This window comes from Benincasa hispida, chromosome 1, assembly GCF_009727055.1.
Source record: "Benincasa hispida cultivar B227 chromosome 1, ASM972705v1, whole genome shotgun sequence".
Lineage (NCBI taxonomy): Eukaryota > Viridiplantae > Streptophyta > Magnoliopsida > Cucurbitales > Cucurbitaceae > Benincasa > Benincasa hispida.
The window spans coordinates 32,776,769-32,786,936 of NC_052349.1; positions in this window are offsets into that span (position 1 = coordinate 32,776,769).

Below are 10,168 nucleotides of genomic sequence, written 5' to 3' on the forward strand. Positions count from 1 at the left end.
CACTGAAGCCAATCTTTTCTATGTCGACATTCTTCAACATATTTTGGTTCAGGATCCTCATTTTCAGATATAATATCAAGAGCAACATTGTACGCAAAAAAATGTTGTCAATAATTACATTAATTTGATTCCATCTTTTTCCTGACATGACATAGTTTATTGAAATCTCATTATTATTTTTAGGTATTTCACCTTCCTCACTTGTCATTTCGAGGATTCTTTATGGGTATTTACATCCTCAACCAAGTCTTTTTCATTATTAATTATTTTTCATTTTCGAGGATTTTTATCTTTGGAACCCATTGGTCTACACGCTTCTGGCGTGTTCCAGACTCATTAGTGACAACTTATTGTGTTGGGGATATCAATTTTTTATGGAATATTTGATGCTGGTATATGTGACTTAGTTACTTTCTTTGCATCTATAAATGCATTTGGTAATTGATTTGCTATACTTTGCAAATGAATTATTTTCTTAACTTGAAGTTCACATTGATCTGTATGGGGATCTAAATGAGACAATAACGATGCATTCCATGTAATTTATTTTCCAACTTTTTAATTCCTCCCCCCATTGTTGGAAAATTTGTCTAATTAAAATGACAATCAACAAATCATGCAGTAAATACATCACCCGTCAAGGGTTCAATATATTTATTAATTGATTGAAAATCATATCCAACATATATTTCTTGTTGGGGTTGATGCCCTAAAGTCTCATGTCCTGTAGTTTGTAAACAGTTTATACGAACGCTTGTGTTGTATAATATATGATATTTACTTCACATCTTGTTTTATGCTCAGTTGCATGTTTTATTTACTTTACCACAATCCAATAAACTTAAAATCCCTGGTTATCTGTATGTAACTCAAGCATGTATATGGTGACATACAAGTGGATCATGTCTTGAGTGATAACCAAAAAGGTTTGTAGTATATGAATATAGGAGAAAAACCTTATCTTGGTAACACTATGGATGCGGCTCGCTTTGTGGAATGGTCATAAGTGTTGTGACTTATCACAGATGGTTTGATCCTGATCATTCGTGTTGAGGACTATATGACGAGCGGGGACGTCCTATACAAGAGTTTGTATAAGACTCGACCACAAAGTGTTAACGTCTCGTTATATAATACTGTTCATGACAGAGACTTCACTTAACTAGGATGGCCATAGGTAACATGACCGCATCTTGAGTGAGTTGAAAACTCCTGCCATTGAGGGCGGTCCTTTGATTTGTAATGTGTACGAGTGGCCAGGTCGCCGATTCAAACCTACCATTTTGGGGATTCGTCTGATTTGGGAGCTGAGGACTCAGCTACACAAGATGGAATTCACTCCTTCCCCGAGGCAGGGGTAAGTAGATAGGTAGCTCCTTTAAGGGTTGATTCCGGGGGTTGAACGATTGTGGTCACTTTCTCCTTGCCGAGAGGTGTTCACACATAGTTGGACTATGTTGTATTGTTCATTAGAGGAATCAGTGGTACTTAAAGAGTGAGATGTAACTACAGAGGCAAAAAGGTAATTTGACCCACGTGTACTTACGAGCATCTGTGAAGGTCATCGTACTCATGATTAGTTATATCCGATGGACCATAGAAATATATACTGTTTGGTAAGAAGAGTTCAGCTGTTGGCTCTTTAATGGAATGCCTGACAGTTTACAAGGATGGTGGATCTCATGGTTAAAGAGTTTTAGTCAACTATTTACAGACCGTTGGAGCTTCGAGCTACAGGTCCTTAGGTCCCTTGCGGGATAGCTTGGGATAAAGTTCTGATCACATAGTTTGAGGTTATATTTGAAATGTGTCCAAATTGACAAGAGAGAAGGTTGATATATTAATTTGATCATAATTGGACTGGTTAATTAATATTAGAATATAATTGGCTAAACATATAAGATACATTATTTTGGAGGAAATTAGATATAAATATGAGATACATTATTTTGGAGGAAATTAGATATAAATATGATTTATATCAAGTAGAGGAGAAATTACTATAGTAGATATGTGATATCAAACTATAGGGTAAAAATATAATATGATTATATTTATTAATTATTTAATTGGTTAATTATGTGATAATTGGCCTAAAATTTCTCTCGGACGCGCGTTAGTGGGAAAAACCGCGTCGGTTATTGTAACCAAGAATAAAATGAAATTTTGTTTCATTTTGCAAAGTTCGAAAAAGTTCGAAAAAATTTGGCGTTGGTGTGGAAACATAAACAATCGCATAAGACGAAAGCCTATACGATAGTCGCTCAGTGCCTAAACGATCGCACACCTCGCACTTAAACGATCGCTCGCTAGTTCCTAAACAATCGGATAGCTTTCCTAAACGATCGGATAACTTTCCTAAATGTTCGTATAGTGTGTTGTGTTTGCTAAGTGATCGTCTACCTTTTCCTAAACGATCGTTCAGTAAAACCTACATGATCGTGTAGCTTCTTCTAAACGATAAGCACTTAGTTATACGATAGCTTCCTTTTCTCTCTCACTTGCTTATCGTCTACACCATTAGTTCTTCCTCCTACCTTTACCAAACTCACCAAAGACCACACTTTGGATTCTCACTCCGAGAATACCAGGGCTCCATTGTGGTGTCGTCCCCGCTGTGTTCATTTATTCGTGATTGATCGTGCTGCTGCAGCTGATGCATTTGCTGGACGATAGTAGATCGGGTAGAGGTCTTCCGTTGCGTTGAGTTTCAAAGATTGAAGAGCGTCTTCAACTAGTATGAGAACTCTTTCCCTTATTCTTTAGTGTTTAAAGTATGCCGTTAATTACTGTATATTTGCATAACTATATGTTCGAATGTATATGGTGTATTTCGATCATGGTGAAATTGGAAAGATACAAATGTGCTCATGGATGCTCTTCGTTAAGAGATCCTTCAATTGGTATCAGAGCCAAGTTCTGATATTCCAATCTCATTGTTGTAACGAATTACATATACGATCTTGGTGGGTACATTTGTACTCTGTTTAATCATTAAATTGTTGTGGATGTGCGGATTAATGGATGTTTTTGTGGATGGTAGCCTCAGTTTGATTTATTTCTTTTACATTTGCGGTTGTTTGTAAATACCCCTACGTTTTTGGGCATTAATAATCGTTATCGAGTCTGTAATTCAAAATCTGTTTGAGTTTTGAATCGTTCGTGATGAAGATCGGAGCAAGTGTTGCAGTTCATTGAGGAAGGAGAATATCAAGGGTTGATCGCATCGTGTAGACGATGAAGTACGCGATAAAGGGTTGATCGCATCATTTAGACGATGGGGTACGCGATCAAGGCTTGATCGCATCGTGCAGACGATGGGGTACGTGATCGTTGATGATCGCATTGTGTAGACATGAGGTACGCGATCAAAGGTTGATCACATCGTGTCGACGATCGGTTACGCGATCGCTGAGTATTGGGTCATGTAGACAATGTGTAACGACCCAACCCCCTAGGATTTAAGTTAGGCCGTTACTAAATACATGCATGCATGGAACTTAAAATGACACTCTTTTATTAAATTCAAATATTAAAAACAACAATAGAGTGCCCATAAATCATAAATGATAATAAATAAGTCTGAAAACGATTTTTAATAGTAAGTTTCAAACATCAAAACTGAAAGTTAAGAAAAACATGAAAAGAAATCTAAATCTCATTAGCGGAAGCATAAAACTAGTCCCAGTGGCTCGATCACGAATTTCGCTTGTCCATCGCCAGTGCATCTCTACCCTTACCTGAAACAACAACATTTTCTTTCAAATATTTTTCTTAACCTTTCAGTTTTGATGTTTTTGAAACTTACTATTAAGAATCGTTTTCAGACCTTATTTTATTATCAATTTATGATTTATGGGTACCTATTATTGTTTTTTAATATTTGAATTTAAATGAAAGCCTTTTGCACTTACCTTATTTATTAGGCCATTTATTTCACCATAAAAAGAAGTGTCGTTTTAAGTTCCATGCATGCATGTATTTAGTAACGACTAAACTTAAGTCTAAAGGGGGTCGGGCGTTACAGTTGGTATCAGAAGCCTAAAGTTTTTTGGTTCTGTAAAACTGGCTACATGTAAGTCTTGGTTTTGTGTCCCTTATGGTATTTCACGGATCCTTCGTCCTTGTCAGGGTAGTGTTCTTCATTAAATGTCTTATGGAAGATGTGTTAAAAAGCACTTACAATGTCTAAACTTGTACTGTATTGACTAATTTGTTTATCCTGCTAGTTTTCATGACCTCGAAAGAAGTTTGTATGAGATGGATTATTTGTTTTGGTATTAAAATATAGAAAGAAAGAAGAACATAATAAAAGGCCGAATTTTGGTGACGTTTATTCAATTTCAGAAGGACTGTTATAGAAAATGGACATATATTTTCTGTTCAGGGATATTGAAAACCTTGATAGACACTTTAGAGATTCTTGTATAGCTATCTTATGCATGAATTATGAAAAAATAATGTCGTTATTATCTGGTTAAGCTATAAAAATAAGGTAGGTGAATTGAAAATTTATTGGGGAATAATATTAATTTTGCATTACGAGATAAACTAGTGGTGCTAGCAAGGGACTTTATCACAAGGCACACGTTCTTAGTTCGAAATTAAAGTTTTTTTTTATAAGATAAGAAAGTGGTGAAGAAGAGACTATAAATTTTATTAAGGATTACTAAATTTAAACGTCAAAATATTCCAGAGAAAATTTATGTAAAAGGATTTTGATATTAGTCCTCCTAATTGAGTAATAACGAACTGTAAACATCGTTGTATAAATTCTCCGAAGTTGGTGGATTTCTCGTATGATCTAAGTGAATCATGAGTGTGTGGTTATTTATGTTCTTTAGTAACGTGCCTAAACCGTCTCCAGGAATATAGAATTACTTATGATGAAGAAGAGCATAAAGCGATAAAGTAATGGTGTAGGAACTCTTTTACAAGACCTAGGTAAGATGAATTGGTCAAAGAATGCCAAAGATGGTTAAATTTATAGTTGCTTTAGAATGGGAAAAACGAGTTATTAGAATTGAAAATTCTTAAGGTGCTTGGGTTTTGAACTATGTTATTTGTTACAATGAAAATGTCAAGTTTAATTAACCATACCAAGAGGAAGATAAATTAGTTTTGTAAGTTTAAGCAATGTGATCTGTAGGGATACTCTACTATGGTTCCAAGGTTGGAATGGATTTTAAGATTTTATGGAAAGGGTATAAAAGGGTACATATGCATTGGTTTAGGGATTATTGTTTCACTCTGAAAGTGAAAATGGCACCTTCAAGTTGTTGGGTTAGCAAGGATAAATTGAAAGAAAAATAAAAGTATTTAAGGAAAAGTTTATTTTATTTGGGGAGTATAAATATGAAATTAATGTGTTCAAAGACCTCCCAATAGTTAAGTGGTTTGGATTTTTAAAACATGATATGGGTGGATATAAGGGTTTGGTTTTAGTGTAAAAAGAGGCGTTGGGTTTTTAGTGTAAATGAAGGAATCTTTATTACATTTGGAACTTTGGAACTGCAGTAGGCATTATCAAATATAAATATATATATATATAAATATATAGGCTTGCTTAGGTTGTTTAGATTTGTAGACTGTGAAAGAAGGGATTCGATATAGTACATGTTTTGTACAAATATAATTTCACTAAGGAAAGTGAAATAGAAGCATCTTGGATTTATTGGTCTTGGAAGATAAGGTAAGAATGAAAGGATTTGAGAAATATTTTGTTGTTTTGGAAGTAAGGGGAATTAATGTTTTTGAGATTATAGAACAAAGGTTTGGTTTGTATCCAAGATAGGAAAAATATGTGTTTATGAACCTTTAGAGTTTGGTTATGAACATCTCATTACTATTTGGAACTAATGTGATTCTTAGTATTTGTGGTTGAATGATATCCTTCCTAGTTATTGGTCATGGAACTCAATTTTAGCATAGATTTGATTAAGTAGATTATCACGCCAATTGGAAAAGAGTTGCTTAGCAACTTCTTCAAATTATAGTGGCATCGGAGAAATAACGTTTTATGAAGATTTTAATAGCAATAGTTGCTAGAAAACTATGGAAATGGAAGGGGTAAGCCTTGTTAAAGAGGGGGAAGACGTGAACGGTATTAGCAAGGTCTAGAGGTTTTGATTGTGATTACAATATCTAGAACAAGGAATTAATGAAGCCATCGATTTTATTTGAAGGTGAAAGTAATCTACTCCAAGTAGAAACATGCTATATGAGTATAAGGTTGAGTAAATTTTGATCTCCCCAGAATGACCCTTAACACTAGAGAATGACTTGAGTTTAAGAGCAACTCCTATCCTTAAGGCTCTCATAGAAGGACTCCTAGCCGAGTTGGAATAGCCTAATTGTCATTTATACAAGAACCATTTAGCAAAGTGTTTCATAATGTGTCTAATGTTTTGCCTTAGAGCACACCAACTTTGTTTATTAGGAAAGAAAAGATGATTCACACGACTTTGTATCAACCTATTTACTAATTGAATATGATAACATTATCTCGTTCGCAAGGAATTGTTAGGGCAATTAGGTGCCGAATCCGAATTCTTGAATCCTGGACTTGAGATGGCCACGAGAGAATATATTTTCTGTTGCAATGACAGTGAGGTGGCCCACTCTATGGAGTGGTGAACATTCCTCAATATAGATGTATGTAATCATGAAAGGTCTTTATCTAGAAACTGACATTAGGTAATGGTTAACAACTGTTATGAGTTATGGTGTAATGTATTTTTATGGGGAATTAAGAGCCTCATTTAAGTGAGATTTTCAGACTCGTGCATAGGAAGGGTCTAAAATGGTGTTTATGTGTTTATTTTAAGATTAAGAGTAACATGTAATATTATCTCAGATCAAGTTATACAATTCATGTAGTGAGGTGAAGACTTTTTTGAAACGTGAGTTAGTGCTAATTAAAAGTTCTGTGGTAGAATATCCGGTTTGGAAGCAATTTGGAAAAACATGGAGGATGAGATAAGAACTAAGTATCACGAGCCTTTTAAAGGACTTGAACTTTTCGAGACGAAAGTTTCTTAAGGAGGGAAAAGAATGTAACATCTCGAATTTCAGGAAAATTTTAAGTTAATTATCTAATTATTGAGTTTAAATTTCCTTCAATTGGAAAATTGCGAATAAATTAAAATAATTGAAAAACTTTTACTGGTTAAAATTGGATTTAATTTGATAGATATTCGAACTGATTATCTTGAAAATATTGAATTTTTCTTCCCTTGATTTTTGGGATTTTAGGGCCAAACTTAAAGAAATAAAAAAGATAATTAATTTCAATGTCGTTTTAAATTGATCTTTAATATTTTGGAATGATTAAATTTGGTATCAAATTGATGGATTTTATGCCTTTAATTTTGGTTTTGAAGCCTAAATTAAGATAACTTTGAAAAAGTTTAAATGATTTCTAAATTTATTGATCTTTGAGATTTTGGAATATTATGATAAAATATTTTATTTATCTTTTCAAAATTTAGAAAAAATAAAGAATTGAGATTTTTTCGAAATTAAATTGAGCAAGGTGAAAAGAGGTGAAAATTGCGGAAAGAAAGCAATTCGATTTTTTTCAACAACAACTTCCCACAAAAATTGTCGATTGCCAGTTTGAACCGTTGGTTTGTGCTCCATTTGACCATCCTGCTCGAACATATAGGCGTTTCCAATTTGAACGGTTTGGATCGTTGTTTGAAGCTCTGATTTTTTCGTAATCGCTGCTGAATAAAATCTATAAACTAAAAATTCCAACATCTCTCCGTACTCGGTTGAATTAGCCGTCGCGTACGATGGGCTTATTTATGGGAGCGCTCTTACTACGTGGACCTAGTTATATCTATGAGTCACTAAACCATAATTTATCTGTTCTTACCGAGCTTAGAGTAAGCTCTTGTACAGACCACTTACCTATTCTAATAGGCAGCCAAATACGACCAACAACAGCCAGGTAATCAAGAGTACACAGCAGGGTATTCACTAAGGGATAACTGCACCTAATGGCCAGTGTGAAATTGAAGAAACTTTCGCCAGATGCGTTTGTCGGCGAAGAAATTTGATGAGGAAAACATGAAGGATAAGGACTTACTTTATATTGCCTAAATAAGCAATTAGTAAGTGGTGAACAGATCACTTTCTCTGGGTTGAATGTTGTGTTGGTAATAAAAGTATGAGGTAACTTTCTCTAATATTGAGCGCTCTTTGAAGTTGTGTTATGTAGTATTCGAAAGTCTTCTTACAAAGTGTTGGAGAGAGCAGTGAGTGCACATTGAGTCAGCTAGATTCACGCCGCCATTTTATGTTTGGCTGCACATGAAAATTCTTTAGTAGATGATCCAGAGAGATATACACATTATTTAATTAGTATTAATGCATTAAGTCTATGACTAGTGTGATTGATTCAAATATCTGAAGATATTTTAAAGTTAATGGCATGAGTATGAACATAAAAAAGGGAGAAAAAGGAGTTAAGGAATTAGATGTGTGTCATATATTCGGAGTTATATTTCAGTAAGATCAGGATGTCATTTGCTAAACTAATACATATCGAGAGAGTAGAGTCTGGAAATTTTTCTTGGAAACAAAAACGCCCACTCACAACTGTTGTATTCTCAGTTGACTCCTCAAGTGTGTGCCACTAAAGCAAATGCTATCTACAAAGAACGCAGAAAGACATACTCCTGTATCTTAAAGCGATTCTTTACACCACAGCTTGACGGTTAAGTAAATTACTTATACTGAGACGACACAGGCACCAGAAAAGAGCCATCGACGGGTACTACGTCACCGGAGTGGAGACATGCAATAGACTGTGTGGAGTCTTGATGAATTATTTTGAGGGTATGAAGTGTAGATATTAGAGGCACATGCAATATTTCAGTGTAGGCTCGATACTCAGCAATGTGAGTCGGAGGCGTGAAAAAGATTGAGTACAATGAAAATCCGCATAACAAAATGCTTATCGTTTAGGAGGAGCACACGATCATGTAGGATCTGAACGATCATACTGTGGAGGTCAGGGAATTAAGACAAAAGGTATATATCGGCAATTTATATGAGGACTATTATATTGAATAGTGAATATCGAGTGTATCTACCAGCTATTGATACCATTCGGTTGTATTAGTAATGGAGTATGAACTAAACGGACTATCGTACTGCATGTAAGAAACGAGATGATGGTTATAATACTAGTAGTTATTTGAGTATCGATTTCATGTGTAATTGTGAGAGATCCAGTAGGAGGATAGGAGTGCGACTACACGATAGTTGATGTAATAAGCTTTTTAATTCTGGCAACAGGAAGAGTCATACTATAAATGTTATACCGTATAGGCCTTGTACGAAATCTCTGATATTAGGATGATATTCAGTTAATTTATCTTATTTGCTACACAATGCAGCGAACATGTTGAGATTGTGTGTAGTCGTCGAATATCTGTGATTAGGGTGCGAGTATTTTATCGAATTAGTCAAATAGAATGGCCACAACATATATATAGACTGTATCTCCTTCGGGTATTTCACATGTTTGTGTATATCCATATTCGCGGGATATCCACATAAATACTCATAGTTGTCTCGTCTGGATTCACCACGATATTTGGTGTTATCTTCATCGCGGGATTCCATCACGGTGTGGTGGAATTGTTTTCTATCTATCGGATGTAATCACACTCAGATATATTAGTTGTTTCCTTTCGGGACATTCACTACAAGATTATTTGATTAATTTCACTATCAGAGATATACATCAGATTGAGTTATATTGTTAATCACTCTTTCGTGAATTATTTAAGTTTAGTGTGTATACTCTACGAGAGTCATACCTAACCAGTGATTTTTTGTTTTTTATCTCATGGCTTATGATTTTATACCAGATTGATGTTTCCCTATCGAGTTAAGTATTCTTAACTATCCATATACGCGTAGAAATGTAAGTCGTTATGATTTCAGCTCTACAGTACACGGAATATGTAACAGGCCCTAATTTATTATCAATCGAATATTATGTGTCCACATGAGACTATAGGACAATTTAATAACCTAGTTCCCCACCAGAGTTTAAAGGTCATAACTAGAATGACATATCGATACTTCTAACTCGATCCTCCGTCCAAATAGTGGGGTTACTTACTCAGTATTTTATACTCCATTCTTTCTC